At 46.8% G+C, this 22,988-nt stretch overlaps 1 long non-coding RNA gene across 1 annotated transcript in view; it reads left to right on the top strand.

The window, feature by feature from the left end:
* LOC140219862 (uncharacterized) overlaps positions 1-22,988 on the top strand; it is a 651,045-nt gene that overhangs the window by 280,743 nt on the left and 347,314 nt on the right. The window contains exon 4 of the long non-coding RNA XR_011896127.1: positions 9,132-9,422. This is a non-coding gene — a long non-coding RNA (uncharacterized lncRNA). The remainder of the gene's footprint in view (positions 1-9,131; positions 9,423-22,988) is intronic.

Here is a 22,988-nt window from a genome sequence, read left to right as displayed (position 1 = left end):
TAGGCACAGGCCCACCATTACGCTGAAAATATTTAAGTTCCGCAAACAAGGCTGCTTTTTGTCACTTCACAACTGATCACATAGGCACGACGCTCTGCTCTTTTACAAATTGCTTTTTCTAGAACTACTATTAGCGTACAAATGTCAGGGTAACGGGCGTAATGAACTCGCTGTTCAAGGGTGTGCTTCTATTCACTAAACTAAGGACAGGTGTTCATTAAGTAATGTTCCCGGATAGACACACAACGGGAGTTGTTGTGACCCTTGATTGTTAACCTTCTAAATTGAAACACCGATTTCCGCGACAGCTTTCCGCAACTTCTTACGAGGTACTTCGAAGGCTACCGGACCAGCAGCGTTCTGCCTTCCACTGGTCGCATGACCGTTGTGCCACCGCCACTATTAGCACACTGGCGTTCCTGCTGAGCTACTGTGCGTATGCATTACTCTGAGCTATACGGACTGTAAAAGTCAAGCTAACGTTATCTGATATATCACTGTGTGCGCAATAACGCCGACAGTTACCCGTCGATTTGCTCATCTCGTGCGCCATCCAGGTGTGACGCCTGCAAAGCCACCGGCGACGCGCCTCGTCGCGCCAGCGTTGTGAGATGCCTGGTAACTGTCATGGCGCTGTTACTTCTACTCAGCAGCAGATACCTGGCGTGCTGCATTGTGCCAACCTGTGACCTTGTTTAGAACACCTTGTCCGCGGTGTTCAGGCGCAAAGCTGAACCTTGCTATAGTTTTAAATGTTTCGTTCTTTGTACGAAACTGACAAATTTTCTTTACAATCGACATAATGGTATAGAGGCTATTTGCACGGACTAGATGGTTTATTTATTACCACTGTAGCCTGCAAATACAGGGCTGTTTGATTAACACCAAAATCTAAGCGTTCCAAACGTCTCGCTCCTATTGCAAAAACCAGTGTCTTCCATTGCCCTATAAGGTGTGAAACCAGCACGTTTTTATTTTATTTTATTTTTTTTTTTTTACACTGGATTGCACTGGGTACGCTGGTGCTCACTGGGACTCACTGAGACACCAGTGAGAGCGCTGGATAAGAGCCGATTCACGCTGGACGAGACGCTGGTTTCACTGCCATAACGCTGGGGCACACTGGTTTGTGCTGAACAGGTGCTGGTTCTCGCTGCAGTTCGCTGGCTCTCACTAGGAACTGCGCTGGTTGTGTTTGTGCCGCACTAGTTCCAGTACGCAAGGAGGAGCGCTGCTCATTATTGCATGCTTTATACAATTTCATCACTTGGTACTAGTCTCTTGTCCTAAATAACACTATAGCATGGGGTCATAAAAGTCTATTTCGTGTCGCAGCTTGGAATAAAGGTGCGTGAGCTGCCCTGTTTATGCATGTATATTTGACACTGAAAATCACTTTCGTTTTTTGCATTATCCCTTTTGACTGGGCGGATAGCTAAATTCTTGAACGAAACCACGCAAGCGCAGAGGACGCCACGTTTTTAGTAGTTTGCACGTAACCGATGACTGGGAGTTGTCGCCGTTGTCGCAGTGTTGTAGAGTCGACACGAAATCCAGAAGTCGTTCAGACGCGCTGGAACGGACCCCGAGTTCGAAGCCTATCGCTGATTGATATTATTGCACCAATAACAAAGCTGAGACAAGTCGTGCGTTTCCACTTTCCCCAGTGTACTAAATAAAGGTTCTGAGGCTCAAATACAGACATTTTAATTTTTTTCGGCAGCTTTAGCCACGCCGAGGTCGGTCCCGACCGAAGCTTAGGCCTAGCGTATCCGCCGAGTCCGTCTACACACTATCGGCGCGTCTGGGCTCAGGAATCAACAAGTCTAACAAGGATAAATCACTCAATATTTCAGCTTTCGCATCGGTGTTCTTAAATGAACCATTTTTTCGTGTCTACAGTGTCAGCACAAGAAACGATAAGCGCAGATGTGGCGCGTCATAAACACAGGTATATGTGCTGTCGCCGAAGGCTGCCAGCACTACAGCCTACGCTTCTCTGACGACGACATATGACTAGACAGACGTGTTGATTGAAACGCATCGGTGAACCAAGAAAACTTTGCATATCCCTTGCGTGAAGAATAAGAAACGGCTATCGAAATCGGCAGTAACAGCCCCTACAGCGTCCCGAGTCGGCGGTTCATTTAGGACTTTTATCGATGTCAAAATACCAATCGCAGCGAAAATCTAATTTGTGGCACTTCCAAGCATACTGCCGAATACGGACAGCAACGTTTTCTTTCTGGTACAGGCTTAAGTTTTAGTTGCTGAGCAATAGCGCATCTACCATGTCTGTGCGAGAAGCGAGACGTATCTCTGTGAAACTAAAACTGCTTCTGAATCTTGACATGGCAAATTACCCAGCCATGTACATCTGCTGACGTGGCGTAGTGGTAAGGTACGGGGCTTAGGATGTGTGCAGGTTCAACGATCGAGTCCTCGTAGACAGGTTTTTCATTTACACTTTTATTTTTGTAATTCTTTTACTGCACTAAAACGTTCTCTGTTGCTTTCTGTATTAAAAAAATATATGCGGTGGCCAGGCACCGCTATTTAACGCACTAGAGCTGTTTTTCGCGCCAGTGCCCAGCGCCTACCAGTATGCCGCGCCTGCCCAGCGCCTCAGCATCCAGCGCGCGACACCGGGCCCATAATCCGGCATGATACTGGACAATGGATACAGGGTTTCGCAATAGAGCGCGTCATCTTTACTTAGGTTGTGGGATTAGAAAAACTTCCAAGGTCGTTTTGATACTCTCCAATGTAATCTTTTAGAGCGAACAGCTGTAATCGCAAACAGTCTGTGCTGCACTGGGCACCAATGTTCGGCTTCTTGTTCGTGCCTCGAAGTTCCTCGAGCCTAGTCTTTCGATTCGCGGCAAAAGAGTATAGTGCAGTAGAGGCCTCGTGGCTCGCCGCGTAAACGAGCAAAGAGATAAAAGAAGCGATACCGGCAGCTGTCCGCTGTCCACTATATGCTGCTGCTGAAAATTACGCAGGCCGGCGGGAAACACCACAGGGGTTGCGGTTTGTACAGATATGTGCATTTATTTACTTTTAATAATAAAGGTTTTTCTTTCTCTCTTTCTCTCCTCAAAATTATGGCGTCAGCTGTTGCGAGCACTCACATGACACGTGCACGTGCTAGCGTGAGCGGGTAAGGCTTTTTCCACGCTCGCAGAACATGAGCCTACGAGCGACGTTCAAGCGATTGACACAAGCACATAAAGGGGTGTGTATCGAGGTGAGCCATTGCAGAAACCGAGTAAATATTGCATAAGTAATGAACTGAAATTCTGGGGTTTTAAATGCCAAAACCATGATCTGATTATGAGACACACCGTAGTGGGGGACTCCAGATTGACTTTGACCACCAGGGGATCTTTAACGTGCCCCCAACGCAAGTTACATGGGTGTTTTGGCATTTTGCCCCCATGTAAATACGGCTGCCGCGGCCGGGATTTGACCCAGTGACCTTGTGCTTAGCAGCGCAACACCATAGCCGCTAAGCCACGAAGGCGGGTCTTGTAAAGTACTGGTGAAAGTATTGAAGCTTCGTTCATAAAATTGTGAAGTCACCAAATAATTTTTTTAAGCTTGAATATTGGCAGAATGTGCGTGAGCTGCTTCGACCGACGGAGAGCTTTCCGAATTGTTAAACATATTCGCGTGAACTTCTGCAGACTTGAGTACTCTTCTGTGAAGACTCCAGCATCAGCTAAAGATTGTTTTTCTAAATTAATGACGGATCTATGACGGACCTATACCAATATGCTACTAGTAATAAAATTCTAAAGCATGCCATCATTGCCTATACTTTGCAATCGAATTTCATATAGCACTTCCGTTAATGAAGAGCGCTCTACTTTCGCACTCTGTAAAATTACAAATTCTGTAAAACAAGCAGCATTGAATAAAAGCCAACTAACAAAGATTAAACACATACTAATGCACTGAAGCATTAACATGGCGACTTCTGTCCCACGCTTGAGAGAACAATACATTTACGTCGATGTCAGACTGTATAAACATATCTCTATACTGGCTAGTCTTGCTCACCCAGAGCCGTCTGTTGCTAATAAAGCTTGGCACGTGCTATGTGCCGTAGTTAACGGAGGGACACCAATGTTTCGCTCTCTATATAGTTCCCTAATGCATTGTCTTCAGGATTTGGCATTTCTGTTATGTATGCGTCAGGGTCGCACTTTAATGTAAATAATCAAAGTTGTACCTGTCTTCACATTTACATAACTTTATTTGTAGCTGCATTATATACGTAGTTACGCCGTCTTGATTCTGTCTTTATTTGCAGCAATGTTTGATTGCTTTAGGAATGTGTCCACCCTTTAAGTAATCTGTCGTGCCTCATGCTGAGTTACTATGGGCCTTGTTTTCCCCAACTATTAAACATATATGTGCGAGTATGTCCTTCCGTATGAACGCATATAGAAAGTGGTTCACTCATAAATGGAACATGAAAGCTTGTCTGTCGCTATCTACAATGTCCGCCTGAGTTTTTAAGAACGATTTTTAGCTTAAAACTACATTTCTAGATTCTACGTGCCAAAATCACGATATAGTTATGAAACACGCCGTAGTGGGAGCTCTGGAATAATTTCGACCACCTGGGGTTGCTTAACGTGCACCCAATGCACGGTCCAAGGGCTTTATTGCTTTTCGCCCCCATCGAAATGCGGCCGCCGTGGCCGGTGTTCGATCCCATGGCCTCGGGGTGAGCAGCGCGACGCCAAAACAGCTGCGCCAGCACGGCAGGTAAAAAGCACGCTTTTTGTACTATATTGTTACGGGGATGTTGGGAGTATAGACAGACTGTATTTACAATATATATGCAAGCAGAGCCAATGTGGTTAAGATGACCGATAGGCAACAACACGCAGCAGCCAGCGCCCCGCGATCTTCTTCCTCTCTTCTTTTATCCTTCCGTAACAGGGCCCCCGGGAGCTAAAGCGTCGTCTAGGCGCATGTTAGGCGAAGAACCAGCTACGTATATTGTGTTCCAGCCGTCACAGCAGGGCAATAACTATGTCGCTGAAAGAAAGCTGAATTGAAAGCGCTTTTATTCTAGAACTGCTTGAACAGCTCTCTCAAATATCGACAAATCAAAAATCGACAAATTTGCCTAGAAATTGCCGATTTCAGCTGACCTCGGGTTTAGCAATGACGCTCCAATGCTGCTGGAAACAACTTCTGCTCCAAATGCTTGTCTCAGGCATTGCGGCAGGGATACTTTTCCCACATCATCGCCATTGACCCTGGGCCGTGCCAGGAGCCAAGAAACAGGAACGCCTTGCGCTGCAGATGGAGCAGCATGCATGCAGTCGTCTCAGCAATGCAGTTTCCGAACGATCGCGAATGACACATCCACCACAGGATGGACGCGGCTTTCTACCAGTTGCTTTAGCGTTCAGTGATGGCAAAAGTAAACATGCAAATATGGTGCGAACCCTTCTTTCTTTTTCTCTATCCCTCGAGCATTGATCATGCGCCGCTCGCAGTGACATGGTGCTCGGCGCCCATTAATAGCGTCTCGAGCGTGGACTCAATCGGCAACGCTGACGACAGGTGGCGGGGACAGCCGGGCCGGTTGTTCCTGTTTCCCGCACGGCGGGAGACGCGGAGACATGCAGCGCTTCTCTCGCTGCGTTGTTTTCTCCTCAAAGGTTGATTTGTCGCGAGGCGCTCGTTCGCTTCGCATGATTATCTTCTGGTGGAGTGCGATGCGACCGCGTCATTAAAATCTCGTTACGGTCGCCGCCCGGTCTGCTCTCTATCTTGGGGTCGCCGCATGGTCCAGCAGAGCAAAATAACCCTTCCTTTGGCTTCGAGCGGGCTCATCTCCACAACCGAAACGACGTTGCATAACATGAAAGAAGTCGCCGGTCCTCAAGCACACACACACACGGACGCATACACACATACACGCGCGCACACACGCACGCTCACGCACGCACGCACGCACGCACGCACGCACACACATGTACGTAGGCACGCATGCAAAAAGAAAAATGCACCGATCTAAGCGTGCGCTGGAGCAAGTTTTGAATGTGTTTTAAAGTGACGGGCTTGGACATAGCGTGTGGAACCGAGCATGCGTCGCACTGCTTGCTGAGCACCGATTCACAAAGGTAGGACTGAATTTGTGTTACATCGATGATATCAACCATATTTAATTCAGGGAGCATCTGCGCCGCTCCTGGAGTTCATGATACGAACAAATGAGCTTTTGGCCTTTTGATCTGAGGGACGTTCGCACTTGATCATTTGTCTTTGATTTACGCGCACACAGACATTGTGCAATATATGCACAAGTCTCCTGTTTGCTCGATACCGTAACGAAAACTTCTTTGCGTCCAGCGTTGAAACGTCTGCTATGCTGCCTTAAGCGAAACTGTATGGCATTTTGTGTGGTTGGCAAGTCAGACGCCTTAAAGACACGCAGGGCGGTCCATATTCTTGGGACACACATGCATGGGCATGCATTTTTGTATTGAAATAATTACGGAAAGCTTGTATGCCGCCTGTCGTCAACCACGGAAGGAAGCCGTTCCGAGAGGGTTGCCGCATGTTTACCCTTCTTATAGAACATGCGCAAACTATAGAGTTTCCTACAATAATTACTAGAAGGAAGCCTGTCGCTGCAATCGTTCAGTCACCATCAGAATGACGGGAAGTACATGGATTTGTCTGATCTTCGTGCTTGTGGATTCATACGTTTTCGCGACTTCGTTCATTACGGTTTATCTGCCTTCACTGTGCTAAATTTCAGAGCAATCTATACTTTTTGAAGTGCAGAAGGACACTGCGAACACGCACAAACGCTACTAATTGCAACGGCTCAGTTTGTCGAGGTGGCCAAATCGAAACGCACCAAGTGTCTCAACGTGCTCACTTGCCAGCGAGAAGTTCATAAGGGCATTCTACGGGTCTTGCCGGTGCATGGGTCCGTGGCGTAATGGTTTCAATATCGGGCCTTCCGTGCTAGAGGTTTCGGGCCTTCCGGGCTAAAGGCGTTTGAAGTCAGAAGGACAAAGTTTAGGCAAATCCATGTACTTCCCATCATTCCCATGCAGGCTGAACCGCTCCCATTGCAGCTCCCGTATAGACACTAGCGCCGGAGTTCTGTCTAGTAATTATTGTATGGAGCTCTACGGTAACTGGCTAAACCGCCCTGGTTGCGCCAGCATGGGAATGATGGGAAGTACATGGATTTGCCTAAACTTCGTCCTTTTCGCTTCAAAAACCTACGCGACTTTGTAAACTCATAATTTTCAACAAAGTACTGTGTAATAAATAATTAAAGAAACATTATTATAATTTCCCGACAACTGCATTCGAATACAGCACCTCTAGCACAAAGGCTTGATATTGAAATCATTGAGCCATGGATGCATGCTCCGACAAGAGCCGTAGAACGTCCTTATGAATTTCTCGAGGGCAAGTCAGGGCGTTGAGACGCTTGGTGCGTTTCGATTTGGCCACCTCGAGAAGCTGAACGGTTGCAATTAGCAGTGTTTGTGCGCGTTCACAGCGTCTTCTTGACTTGGAGAAGTACACGATGCTCTGAAATTTAGCAATATGAGGGCAGATAAAGCGTAGTAAGCGAAGTGGCAAGAATGTCTGAAGCCACAAACACGAAGATCAGACAAATCCATGTACTTCCCCTCATTTCTATGCTGGCTGAATGGTCGCAGCGCCAGAGTTCCCTCTAGTAATTATTGTAGAAAACTCTATGGTGCAAACCTCCCGAAACGGCTGCTTTCCACGGTTGCAGCGGAGGCTGCAAACGGGAACCTTCTCTAACTTACATATACTAAGCAAGATGTATCCTACACAATTGAGGAACACATGCCCGTGGTGCGGGGCAACCCCCACGCTTTACCATATAACCTGGGAGTGTAAACGTAACTACACATTCCACCAACACAAAACCCCGAGTGCGGAGCAGTGGGAGAGCCGGCTCACCAGCTGCGAGCTCGCCGCCCAAAGTGCAATGGTGCAGCACGCAAGCGAAGCAGCGCGGCTCAGTGGAGCCCTGGACTAGGGGAAGACCGAACGCTAAACCCTTAATGGACCAAATAAAGTTTCGTCTCTCTCTCTCTCTCTTGTTAGTCTGGGCCCTTTTTGGGGTTATTATGTGATATGACTATTCTCCTTTTGTCTGTCTTTCGAAATTACAATTTGTAAATATTCCTCATGCAGCTAACATAGTACTTGTACGTCTGTGCGATTATTATCAAATAACCTTGTTTTCTCTGAACATCATGTAATAAAAATTAAGTTACCTAGATGCGCCCTCTCCACTCTTTCATGTAACAATAAGACTATTTTTATTCCGTAAGATGGATGACCCCCGCAATTTAATTTCGAATCTGTTTTGTTACATGTTAGTTCCAGATAAGTAACGAATTATAACGCTTACATAATGTTTCTTTTATGAGCGTGCTGCGGGAAAATGCTACGAGCAATAAGTTGCTGCCTGTGCCAAATTAGAAATGTATAAGAGGTAGCAAGTGAAGCAGTGAGAGCTCGTTCTTCACGCAGGCAGGACAAAGCAGGTCAGAGCAGTAGCAGCGGACTATTCCCTCGCTTGGCCATTAACTCGAAAGTAATTTGACGCCATTCATCTTCGTGTAGCGCTCTGGTTTTCGAAAAGCTCTTTTCAATTGTGCGGCGCTACCCAAAATCTCGAGTAGTACAAATAAAGCACTTCTGACAAGAACTACGACCAACCACAAAGCACGGCGGTGCTTTACAAAAGATTTTCGGAAGAAAGGTCGACGCCGGTACATGGGCTTGCGGCGCTGCAGAGAGCGGCCAGAAATCGAAAGGCAACAGGGGAGGCACTTGTTTTCCTTTGGATCTACTGTCGTGAGTTTCTTTCTTCTCAGTCTTCTTGTCTTCGCGTTAAGTCTGTCCGGCGCTCGCTTGAATCGATATAGCTGCGACGCGGCTGGGTGCTTGGCTCCCGATACCAGTTTGGTGCTTCGAGAGCTGAGGCCGCGCTGCCAGGCTCCGGACCACGAGTCGCCTTTTGCGCCAATCTCCGCGCGGCCGCCGCGTGCTTTGGGGGAGGCCGCAAATGACCCATGACCGGCTGATCACCGCAGGCTCGCCCAGCCGGCCCTGGCAGCAGCCGGCCGCTGAGCTGAACGGGACCCCCCAGCGGCGTCTTCTCGGTGCCGCAGTGCCAGGCCCCAACGCCCCATGCTCATGAACATTCGCCAGGTACGCCGGCGTCGGTTCACGCGCTCGGAGAACACGTACGAGGCTGGGGCGTCGTCGTCGGTGCCGTTCAGCTGGAACTCGCTCATCCGCGAGTCGCTGCTGCAGACGTCCTGGCCCATCTCGCTGAGCGCCGACAGCGATGACGACGAGTTCGATTTCTTCAATCCGCGCAGGTGAGTGCCCGCCTCCCAATTTCTCTGCCTTCCTTTTTTCGCCACTGCCGGCATTCGTCTCGCTACAGCTTTCATACTAAGGTCCCTGCACCTACATTCACGTGTTAACTTTTCTTTCTTTTTTCCTTCGCGTCTGTTGGCGATACGCAGCAAGAAGTCTGCACCAAGCTTCCACGCTAAGCCGTTTGAAGAGCCTTCGGCTTTGAAATGATTGGGCATTTGCTGTGACCACCAGGTGGCTCCGCTTTTTACTCATTTTTCCCGATAGCAAAGCAGCCGCATGAAGCGCTCCGAGAGCCAAAGTTGAAAGTGAGAATAGTGCTGCAAATTTAGTTTTGTTTTTAACGGCATGTTGGATATTTCACAGCAATTTATGCGGTCGCGCTATTTATATCGCAGTGTATGCGCTCATGCTCCTTGAAACATTGTGTGGATTTCATCGATTCGCGTTTAAAGGCAACGAAAACCCTTGACTGGCCAGGAATTCTGCTGGGACCTTCTTGCGTTCAATGCCGCTTTTGTTCCATGTTCTCATCGAACAGGTTCTTCGCTTTTGCTTGAGGCAGAAATATTCTTTGTGTACCTAGCCATTCTGGCCACCATGTGCTGTAGAAGGCGCAGCAGATAGAGCCTGAGCCAACCTTCCGCTGACTGCCATTCTGGACAGCCAATCTCCGGACAGCACTAAAATAACGACATAGGGTTTCGATGTGCTTGCATAGTTTGATGCATTTGAAGATCACTTCTGTAGAAGTTATATTATTTTCGGAGACTTGATTCAGGTTCTGGAATCTCGATAGCGTTGAGCTGGATGCTGGTAAACGATATTATTGTGTCGCAATAAAAAAGAACAGTAAGATACATTTAGTAAGATACATAGAGTACGCATTAGCACCGACAATGAGACCCTTTATACTGCCTGGGAAAGGTAATCGAAGAGAACAAGCGCTACTGCTGTATTAAAGTGTAACTTGCTTATGGTAGGTTACGTGAAAGATTTCCTTAGAGTAGCAGATAAAAAAAAATGACGGTCGCGCCCGCAGCGGAATCGCAGAGGCTCACCACGATCCACATTTTCAATAACAGCGCTGCTTTTTTTTTTTTTTTGATGCGGTAATGGGCTTTATGAAAGACTGAATAAAACAGGTATATAGTGCGCTTCCGCAACATTTTCTTGTAATTCACTCTCTGCAATTCACTGTCGCTATACTCGACAAACGTCTGGAAAGTTTCTTTAAATGAATGTTACTGTCGCCATTCAATACTTGAGATGATTTTTTTTTTCATACAAGAAGATGCCGGGCGCATTCAAACCATCGTCGTTCGACGATGAGACCCAGTGCTTGGAGAATATTCTCGGAAAAATAAAAAATTCTCGAATAATTTTGGAAAGAAAGGGTTAATGCGACAAGCAATCAGATAGATACAACAGGGTGCCGTTCTCTGCCCGTCTTTGTGGCTTTATGGCTTTATGGCTGATTTACATTCATAGCCATGCTCTGAAGCATGGTTACCCCTGCAGCGGTAATGAGCCGCTCGCCACAGACTCACTTGGATATAGAGATGGGATCTCAAGCTCATACCGAGGGCGCCTCTTGTTAATTTTCTGTTTGAGGACACTTGGACGGCGTAGGGCCACAACGACAGACAGTGGGCCACGACGCGATCGTGGTGGCGCCGGGCTTGCCTCGGCCCGTGCGTGGCCACCTTCTCGTCTGGCAACACTGACACTCTGCGTAGTCTCAGATGACGTCACATCCTGACACAGCGGATAACATCCCAAACGCGACGTGGACGTCCTGTTGCGTTTCGGAACTTTGTTGCATTTACGCTTGAAATTATAGTGCCGTGTTTTCGGTGTTCATGCAAAGGCGACTGTGCATTTCTGAGTTTGCATTCTCTTTATTTAGCATGTAGGCTTCCTGTTCCCATGCACCTTCATTAATGTATTATTTTGCCTTGCCTAGCAGGGTCTTTCCAAAGGGATAGTTGTTTATTAACTGCACAGATGGGAAAGTAGGCAGCACTAGCCTGCTGCTCTAATACTCAGTTGAGAAGTTTCAACTGCTCATTTTCCCATTATTTAACCCTTCGTCTTTGGCTTGGTTGCCGCCGCGCTACTCTTATCCGTGAGATCAGTCACTAGGCCTAATGGGTTATCAGAAAATAATGGAGAAAAGAGCACTTCGTTTGTCCCGTTTACCTTCATACCCTCCCCGATGTTTTGTTTATTACCCTTAACTGGCACTATGGTAGGTACAGTGCGAGAGATCATGTGGCAACAATACCTACGAAAGAGGCGTAATTTCTTTCCGGGTACCTGTATACACTTGAATTCATTGACTCGTGCAATATTGTGGATGACGATTTATTTATTTTTATTTATTTCCAATACTGTTAGCCCTGCCGCGCTGTTACAGGGTAGGAATACAGAGCACAAAGTTCATGCAAAGAACGCTTTCAAGTTTTCTTCAAAAAGTTCAAGTATGTTATTGCTCGGAAATACACACTAATTCAAGTTGTTCCTCTCAACAATTGTCTTGAGCATGAAAGAGTGCTGAACGACATCAACTCTTGGCACATAAGGCATTATAGTGTGATTGTGATTAGTTCGCGGTGAAACCTTTCCACGAGGCTTCAAATATAAACTGGAATTCAGGTTCAGCTTATTGTGCGGCTTATGTACACCTGGCCAGAAAATATTACGGACAATGAAATCTGAGAAAACGCTGAATATCTCCGCAACCTCCCAACGCAGCTTGGTATTTGCATTTCGGGCATCGACTAGAATATGCTAACACATTGTCGTGCGACTTTTACTGGCTACTGCTACAGGCTGCTCGAGAATTGAACGTTTTCTGAGACCCCGTGGTCCGTAAACTTTTGTGGCCGGGTGTACGTGATGTGCAATGTGTAGTGTGTATAAAACATGCGGTCGTTTGAAGTAAACGCTAGCTAGAAGTTCAGCGCCCACCCTGTCCTATGCATTCTTTTCGTCCTCGTCCTCAAAGCGATGTTATATTAACACAGTCAAGACCATATGAGTCTTGATATAAAGAACGGCGTGCAATTTCGACTTCAAATATAGTAGCTAAAATGCCCCGCCAGGTCCATATGCATGACGCAGTTGTCTCGATATATATCTGTTAATATCTGTTAGTCTATCGCCCGTTCTGACAAGGCAAGCAGGCACCACGGGCCCACCACGCCGCTATGTTATTGATTCTCTCAGCGTTCCTTGGTGCAACGGTGTACGGTCGTGTTAAACCAGCGACCGTTCGAACCCTGCCAGGTTCTTGCTGCCATAAACGCTGCCCATTCTCTTTACAACCATACTAAAGGTAGGCCCAGTGTTAACGGGGAACACACATTACGAGAGTGGGAACGAATTTATTTGTGTGGTAAGTCTGGAAACGCCCAACATAGTGGCAAATGAGACACGGATGACTTCTCGATCTAGCTGCTTGTATTGCATCAACAGCCACTTCCGCATGCACCAGGAATTGCAGCGCCTGATAAATACGAGCCAGATGCTTGCGTGTTCCCTTTAACAATGGACCTGCCTTACTCAGAACTTTAAGCTGATGCGGAGAACCCTCACTTGTCATGCCCACGGCTCCTCGTCATTTATAGCGACCTAATGTGCAGTTATACGGTGAAACGAATGCTACTTGCTCGTATGCTGTCTTGTGAGAACGATACCCGGTGAAAACTTCGCGATAAAGAATGAGCGGATGCTATGAAAACTCGAAATTTAAGGTATGCGGAACCGATCAATGGCAGCAATACTTTGAGCACAGGTTCAAATTCATCTGCAGCGCTGTAAATGAGTTTATCTATTAAGCGCCTATAAAAAAGTTAGTGATCCATGGTTCCAGAATATGCACCTCCATCGGCTTACTTATGTCTACATATAACATCAAGCCTCTTCACATTTATATGTGGCTTTTCAGTGATATGATTATAAAGAAGCTTTTACCACCAGAGAATGGTGGCCCGCTGCCTTTTATCATATTAAAAACCCGTTGTAGGGGCAAGTTCACGTTTTTGAAAAATAATTTTCCAACTGCCTGCTTTTTGCCCTTCTCTATTCATAACACGAAGCGTCCGGCCACAAATATAGCAGTAAATAAGCAGTGGGGAGAAACAACCGCAGGGCCTGTTGAATGCTAAAACTACGAATATAATCGGGCTAGTCGGCATGGTTCCACGGCAAGAGGCTGCTCGAAATTTACATATAGACGACGAACAGACACCGTGAGCACACCTTCCAACGAATTTTAATATGACATATCACTTACATATCGAGGGTCCCTCAACTAACATTAACTGAACTTTTAAAGATATGCCGGTTCACTAACGAGGACGAGACAAAATCATGTTGTTGGCTACTATGTTGAACAAGTCAGCCTTTTATTTGTATTTTGCGTAACCATATAATTATACAAGCTTCGAAAGCTGCAATTTTAGAACTTCCAATGAAAATCTCCTAGAGCACCTGAGGTAATCTGCAATTCATAATTTTTTTAGCTTTCTACCCATCACGCAATAAACTTATTACCCTAAAGGAACCCCTCAAAATATTTTAAAACTCCACATTACGATACCCGCTCGCGAACCGCAGAGCTTTCATGGTGCATGAAGGAACAGCGCTTTTAACTTCAACGACCGCCGCTGGAATAGTGATGGGGCACTGGCGAAGTTGCTTGCTGCGAAATAGGCGCCAGCGATCGGTCTCGCTTGCGCTGCCCAAAGCAACATTCAAATCTGATGGGAGCGTTAGCTGGTCACCGTCGCACATAAGCAAGAGACGTTTAGACCATTGGCGGAATAAAAGCAGAGAGGAGATCGATGGGGCCGGGGCCATTGCAGGCATAGGTAACTTTACAATATAGAGATCGAGGCCTTAATGAAGAGAAAGAATAGCAGGGAGAAACAGGAAAAATGCTAGGCGGCAATAAATGTAGTAAAACCCGATCGGCTCAAGCAGGCTAGGTGATTATTTGTCACAGTCCCGTTTTGAAAGGGATGCCCATAAAAAAATAATAATATTAACTAATCGAGACAAGAAAAATTGTAATGTTGTCCCCATCGCGACGCCTACCGAACGCGGAACTAAAAGCAGTTTGACGAAGCAGTTACTTCAAGACGCAGCGACCTTGCCTAATGCAAGCGCAGTAGCTGGAGACGCTGAACGAGAACTGTCCGAAATCTATACATTGTTTCGTGCACGTTTGAGAGCAGTGCCATCACGTCACGCAATGAAGTAATCGCGTGGTTGTCTTTTTAAATATATTGCGTGGGCTTGTGTTTTGCTATTTTTCTTGCTTTACAGACAGATAATATTGTAAGCACTCTGTAATCCTTGGTGTATAGTACATAGAGAGAGAGAAAACAAGGGTAGGAAAGGCAGGGAGGTCAACCAGAACAGCATCCGGTTTGCTACCCTACACTGGGGGTGGGGGAAAGGGGAATAGAAAGAGGAAGAAAGGGAGAGAGGAAGCACTGAGTACGTGTGGGAGCGACGCCATACACAAGGACACTATAAACGGTCTGTTAAGCCCGTGCACTTCAAGTACCGCACTAGTGCACGAATCGCTTTTCGAGCCAGTGACGGGTGTGGCCACGGTCCGAGTATCTTTGACTCGGTGAAAGATCTCGAGTCCAGTCTGCGTAAAGTTGCCCGCAGAGAGAGGCGTTGGACATCGTAGCGAGGGCAGGTACACAATAGGTGCTCGATGGTCTCTTCGCACCCACAGGAGTCGCACATCGGGCTCTCGGCCATTCCCATACGGTAGGAGTATGCGTTCGTGAACGCCACTCCCAGCCACAAGCGACACAACAAGGTTGCTTCGCCGCGGGGAAGGCTAGATGGCAGTTGTAGCCGTAGCGTGGGGTCCAGTTTACGTCATCTGCAATTGAAGCCACTTGAAATCCAGAGATCTTGGGACTTCTTACGCGCAAGTTGGCGAAGTTCTCTGGCAGCGTCCGACCTCGCCAAAGGTGTTGGACGCGTCTTGGTATCTTCGTGGGCACACCGGGCAGCCTTGTCAGCTAGGTTGTTGCCGACGATGCCACAGTGAGCAGTAATCCACTGAAATATAATGTGGTGTCCACTTTCCAGAGCATGGTGGTGCAGTTCCCTGATTTCGGATGTCATTTGCTCGTAAGTTCTGGGACGTAATGCGGACTTGATGCGGTGAAGGGCTGCCTTAGAGTCACAAAATACGACCCATTTCTCTGTAGGCTCTTCGGTGATGTACATCATAGCGGCATGGAGAGCTGCAAGTTCTGCCGTTGTAGATGTAGTCGTGTGCGACAATTTGAATTTAACTGTAACGTTCTTGGCTGGAACGACGAATGCGGCAGTTGAGCTGGTAGGTGAGGTAGAACCATCGGTATATATATGTATGCGGTCATGATACATCTGGTGCAGTAATATGAGCGTAAGTTGCTTCAGAGCCGGCGATGGATGATTGGACTTTTTTGTAATTCCAGGAATAGCAAAATTCACTTGAGGCTGTCGCAGGCACCACAGGGGAGAGGAAGGCTTCACCGCCGGTGTAAATGATGCCGGTATGTACTCATGATGAGCGCTAATAACTCGTGAAAAGGTCGCTTGAGGTCTCTCGGCTGGTAGGGAGGCCAAATGATGGTCGGGGATCCTTGACAGATGGCGAATGTGCGCTCTGAGAGAGTCGACAGCTACATGTGTCTGGATTGTATGGTCTCCTGCGATGGCGATTGTCGCTGCTGTTGAGGTGCACCTAGGCAGCCCTAAACACGTGCGTAGGGCTTGACCTTGTATGCTCTCCAAGGCGCGAAAGTTCGTCTTGCATGCATTTGACAATACTGGTAGGCTGTAACGAAGGTGTCCGAGAAACAAAGCCCTGTACAGCTGCAACATAGAATGGACTGGTGTACCCCAGTTTTTCCCGCATAGAAATTGGAAGACCTGAGCAATGGCGACTAGCTTCTTCTTCAGATAGACGCAGTGAGGGCTCCACGAGAGGTTGCGGTCAATGATGACGCCCAGAAAGCGATGCGTCTTAACATAGAGTACAGCTTGACCATTGATGGTAACATGATACGATGACATTTGTTTCCGCGTAAAAGTACATAAGTTTGTTCTTTTTGACAGGGGTGCTCTCGAATAAAGCTTTAGTTACAAATAAGCCCTTGTGCTGTGTTCTTACTTCGTACTTGTCAGTCGTGCTGCCGCATTTTATATTGAAATGTTCTTTAATTCGTGCCTCCGCATGGGCATTCTTGTAAGTAATCTTCTGGCAGCTCAAGCACAGTATCGGAACATCTTAAATGAGTAAGCACGCCATACGTTGCTTCACTAATTTACATATGTAAATATTCAGAATGCCCGGCACGTTACGTTTCCGCTTGGAAAAGGACGAGGGGTAAAAGAGAGGGAAAGACAGGGAGGTTTGTCAGTGTAAGTACCAGCTTGTTAGTTTGTTCTGGGGAGAGGTAAAAGGAATAAAATGATTTACAGAATATAAAGTTGGGATTGCCTCAAGTAACTTGTTAAATCATTAAAATGAATTTTGCGCTCAAACGTATTTTTCCTTGAGGCCGTTCTTTAATTTTCTGCCACTAGATAACAATACGATGCTTACTTAGCAAAAAGAAGATACATTTCGAGAAAAATGTGCCTAGGGAAGCGTTTTCCTTTTTGCGCATTTTTATACTCAACGACAACTTCGTTATCAAGTCGTTAAAACTTTCAATCCGCAAACTTTTCAATCAGTCTGCAAGAAAACGAGAGGCTGCGGAAATATGACACGACACTAATTTTGTACTGAGGAGAAAAACTACGGAGAGGAAGAAGAGCTTGTCACAGGGCCTGCAGCAGCCATGAACAGATGAGTAGGCCCAATATTTGATGACCTGCCTTTCCTCGTTTGTTAATGGGGCTGTGTTCTCGGCAGGAAAAGGAGCAAGGGAATTCCTGTACAAAGCAGAACGCCTGTATATGCTAAGAAATAGGGCCTTGCAGAGCGCGACCGGAACGCGGCGCGCCTCGCATCGACGAGCGGAAGAAAATCGTTAAGCAAATCTCCGCGTCGTCGAGTAGCGAAGCGCTGTCATTGCGAAGCAACAAGAAGACAGCGAGGGCTAGGAACGCTTTCCAAGACCCGATGTCCTGCGACAGGGTAGCGGTGCCTAAGGGCCGCGCTCGCCATCTCGGCTTGCTCTAGAATATTATTCCGCTCCGGTTAATGTTTTCAGCTTTTCAGTATCGATTTCTTCCGTCTTGTTTCTCGCTGTCTGCTTCCGCATCAACGGTCGGACGCAATGCTTCCACGGAGGCCCACCACCGCCGCTGCGAGTCCCGGCGCCATCTCGCGGCAAGCAAGCGAGGCTCGGCGGCGCCGATGCTTCTCGCGTGCATCGCCGGGGCCGCTCGGCTCCACGCCGTGGACCGTGCGTTCATTGCGATGCCTCGGCGATTCGCAGCCTCGCACATATTGCGCGGCGCTTTTGTGCCCTGATTGCGGCGAATGCACGTTAACAGAAGCCTTTCTGAAGTAGTGAGAAAGCAATATTTCCTTCTGCCACGGTAGCGCCGCATGGAATTGGAGGAACATGCGCGTTATTGATAGAACGCCCACATATGCGTTCTACCACCGAGTTCCAGGCTGCATCGCGATTACTATATATATATATGTATATATATATATATATATATATATATATATATATATATATATATATATATATATATATATATATATATATATATATATATATATATATATATATAACATACAGTGGCAGCGAGAGGCGGTACAATGTTCGCATTCCGCATGTGCCGCGAAAGTAAATCTCGGACTCAGTAGGTTAAAGAAAGGAGCCCTGCCGGAAAAGCTCCTGCCGCTGGAACGCTTTTTCAAGCTGCATAGCAGTCGGGCCCCGATCAGCTCAAGTGGTCCCCTGTGGAAGCGCGACGCTTGGCTGATTGAGTCGCTCAACGATTCTACGTCCTCCATCTGTGCGGTATAAGCATGCAACACACGTATATTGTTGACATGTGTGCCTCCACATAAAGTTGCCGATAATTCGCTCTATTCGCCAGTTCCTTGTGACGTGGTGTTATTACACTGATGAGTCGTGAATTGGTGGCCGACAGCCATTGAATTCTGCCTCATGGTTTAGCAAATGCGAGAATAAAAGGCTACACAGAACTCTAATCGATCGCGGTCTGAGTTTCACGATCCATGCGCTATTTTCGACTAATAGAAGAACCGATGGTCACTAAGACACTACAAACAGCTAAAATCGGGTCGCGTCTATCCTTTATATCCTCTGACATAGCTAACGACAAAGCCTGCAGTAATCATAGTCTTTATGTGTCGCCATTCGAGAAGAACATACTTCTCTTCCAGACCAGTGAAAGTCGCAGCCTATTAATATTCTGCGAAGACTACCTCGGTACCATCTGTGTGGCATATTGTGCTAGGTAGGGAGAAGCTTTAATTTATTGGGGCAGGAAAGCCTGCATCTTCTCATAAATTTTAATACAAGTGCGAGACAGCATAACTACGAGTGAATTTTGAGGGAGCCTCTTAGTGTTACCACCTGCTTAACCTGATGCATACGCGTCGTTGAACTTGCAGTTTCATGCAGTTTAGAGCACACACAGCGCCGTATTTTCCGTCTGCTCGATGAAAAGTCCCTGTGTTATCTTTACGGCAGACGCGCGGCTATGGCTATTCACCGCACGGCAGTGATGCGCGAGGCTCCATTCTCTGCCCATGGACGCCGTTTTTACGAGCCCTCGCTCGCCACCGGAACGGTTGCTTGCGGCCTTGCTCCGCCAGAGTAGATGCTGCGAAGATTAAGGTGGGCCTAATTAAACTGCTCGTGCCATAAAGCAGCCACACGGTTTTACCTGTTTCAGCCGGAAAGTGACGCGGCTCTGTCGTTGGTTGCATGCGCGACGGTTTCATAAAAGTGCACGGAGGAGACACCCGTAGTTCCCGGTTCTTCTGAAGGTGAACTACACCAGGAGAAACTGCTCGTGAACATCATTTTTATATGTATATTTATGAGCAATTACTTTTACTTTAATGGTCTTTTTTTTTACGACCGCTAGAAAATGGCATGCCTGTGTTTCAACACCTTAAACACCATCTATGTGCGATGCCAGAGCTGTTCAACATTCACGTATCGCGTAATGGGAACGCATAGGAAATAATGGCTGACTAGCACTTGCTGGTGCATTACTACGGCCTCTGTGAGCACATATCTATAATCTTAATCTGTTTGGAAGGAGGATACCTTAACGCATCTACATTAGTTTCACTGTTTTTTGCTCCTTCATGTTTAAGTTTCCGCATAGACAAAGCTGGCGTATTTTCAATAAGTACAGCAAACAGACCAAACAATACAATTGAAAATTGCTTTGTTCCGCAATTATGAGAGATGCACCTTATACAAACTAGCAAAATTGTTGTTACTCGATTATTCATTTAGCAGCTTAATTAGGGCCAAGCGATCACCTTACTCTTGTAGTTCACGCTACGGGTGACGGAGACATTCTACTTACCGCGGTAACCAGAAGACGAATGTTTGCGCCGGCACTCTAACTCCTTTAGAAGTGTTTATTGGTCATTTATACGCTATTTTACAGCGCAGAGAAGTCACCGACGACAAAGAAACTGGAGCAACGAGGGCGCTGACTTTCGACAAACCTCATTTCGGATAGATAACAGGCTTGCATGCCGATAGTGATCGCACAGTCTTCCCAAATGGAAGCTGATTAGAAGACAATAAGTGGTTACTTCATATTAACAAAGTAGAATAAATAATAGACTACGAAATATAATTACCACAAGATGCTCAAACAGTCAACTCAACCCAACCCATCTCCTACCGCTTCACTGGGCCACCGCCAGTATTGCGGGAAAAAAACATACCTTCTTTATGCCTAAGTGCAATTTTATTTCATTTTATTTCCGTTATAATACCTTTAGGGCCTTACGGCGTGACAGAGGGAGGTGAGTGAGTTACATAATACAAATTAGTACCTACAAACAACCTGCAAATTTTGAATTAAGAAGCAACAGAATAAAACAAACATTTAACAAAAGTCCGGAAACCGAAGGAAACCTTAAATAACAATGTTTACTCAAAAGTGAGCATACTTGTATATTGTCCCTGAACGTCTATGAATCTGTTATTATTATAACTTCGTTCTGGAGGTTACTGTCTTCAGCAAAAATAAATTCAAATGTTTCACAGTGTCACATTGGTAAATATAAATTTTCTCTACATGGTCCAGCCATTGTGACTGGACAATGTTGTGACTGCAGCGTGTGGAACTATGATTGACGCGACATTTACACACCATAATATAATTCGATCTAAGGTTATCATTTTGCTGATCATAAGCTTCGCAAAATATGCTTCTTTGGCATTCGCAACGGGTTACCCAGTCAACACATGGGTGGTCTGAGCGCTTTTCTCAATTACAAGATACAAGGGGTGAAGAAGAGATGATTCCTCATTTGTAACAGATTGGAGCCAATGCCGTAATTTGTGTCAGGCAACTGTATGACTGAATAAGTCGTGCTCATTATGACTGCTTTGCTTTTATTTGCAAAGTTTTAGAACAACACATCACACAAGTGGTATGCGTAATGCTCGAACTGTAACTATTACCCAAGATTACCCAGGTCGGAAGTGTGTTTCAAGGCACATGTCTTGGAAAAAAATAATATTTAATTATCAGAATGGTCGCGCAGCAAAAGACTAGGGACGACAGAAGCAACATAAACAGTGCGGCTGTCTATGTCGCTTTTGTCGTCCCTGTTCTCTTGTTGCGCCAAAATTCTGGTAAATAATCATGCACCAACTAGCCCAGGAACGTATTTCATTGAAACAAATGTGTTTCTCACGTTCACTGCACAGCAACTAGTATACGTTATAGCAGTACGGACAATCTTGTGATCTCCTCAGCTGCTACCGGAGGCCACCGAGGTTCCGTGAGCCCTCCTGCCGTTTCACTTTCCTCGACTCCGCTTGTAGCTGCAAGCGTGCTTTGCCTCAAGCTGACTCTTTGTAGGGAAAAGCACACTTTAGCACTCTCGTCGCTTTTGACAAAAAAGAGTGCCTGAAGTGCACGGTTTCCGATGAAATTCACTACCGGAAGAAAACTTGGCTACCAATTAGGCCCTAGGAACCGTGGTCTAGTGACAGTGTCCAAAGCCGTGCCCCGGAAAAGCGCAAGAAAACGCGGTTGCTGGGAGAGAGAGGGGAGACGAGGATGGAATGTGGTGAACAACGAAGCTGTCCAGTGGGCGCCCACTCACTCATCAGTGTTCCGCGCACCGTCCTCATCTTTTCGCCGGCACACGCTTTTACACCGTGGCGAATTACTTCTGCGCCGATACCCGGAGCGCAATCTTGGCAACTTAAGCCTAATTCCCCTCGAGGTTCGCGCACTGTCCACCGTCCCGCCGGCGGGGGCTCCCGTGCTAGCGGCCGCAACAGCCGCTTTGCGGCCACGCCTGCGGTGCCCGGCCGCTTTCCGGGTTGGGCTCTTTTATTTCCTCTTGGTGCACGACGGCTTGGATTTCTTTACATGCTGTCCCCGTTCATTTTAATGGGTCGTCGTAAAGGCGAGCGTTAGCTAATCAACGTGGGCCCTCCGCGCGCACACCCGAAAGGCTTTAAAGACCCACGGTCGCAGGGCTCTACCCTAGAGTTCCCGGGAGTGTTTGAGCAAGAAGGCATAAAGCAAATGTAACTGTAGGGCAATTTCGCCGGAGTCCACGCGCTGCCGACAGTCAATAAAGCGAGGCCAGGGCCCGGCCGCCCCTGGTCCTGCCGGGCTGCGAGACCACAGCCGAATGGCGGCACGGACACACATAGATAGCGCCGACTGAAGCGTGCTTTCACTTTGTTGACACAGTTTTATGCGGTGCTTGTGCGCGACATCGTTTCCTGGACGCCCCTTTTTGTTGCACAGTAGACGATCGCGCTCCTTGCTTTTTGTTTGGGCATTTTTCTCTTGCCGCGCATCGGATCCGGGTGATTTTGCGTCTTCTCGGCTTTAGGAGCTTGTAATTCCAAGGGCGTCAATTGCCTAGCAGCGGTTTATTCGTCTCCTCTGTTATGGAGATAGGAAGCGTCCTAGATTAACGGGCTATTGAGAGACACGAGTTTCGTTTTACCTAGAGCTTACTGCTGATGCCTTGTTCACTAACGACAAATGGAGCAAACAAGCACTTATTCGACGAAGTATATCATGACAGCACGTGGAGATGTACAGCAAATATAGGAAAATATACATCTGGCATGTTACCTGGAAGGTACGTATATCATAAGACGCTACACGTCTCGCTTGCAGAAATAATAAATAAGAAAAGGGGAAGGAGGGCGGGGAGGACAAGGAAAGTAAAACAGCGCGTTTATTTTTTTATTTATTTTTTTTTACATTTCGAGTATATAGCTTTCTTAATTAAAACTTCCAAACTCATACCTTTTGATTCAGCCGAAAACCAGTGGCCGTCACAAGAAGTAGCGCTGAACTCATAAGCCCACATA

Source organism: Dermacentor andersoni, chromosome 1, assembly GCF_023375885.2.
Source record: "Dermacentor andersoni chromosome 1, qqDerAnde1_hic_scaffold, whole genome shotgun sequence".
NCBI lineage: Eukaryota > Metazoa > Arthropoda > Arachnida > Ixodida > Ixodidae > Dermacentor > Dermacentor andersoni.
Note: the sequence above shows the minus strand (reverse complement) of the source record. Positions and strands in the feature narration are given on the sequence as shown.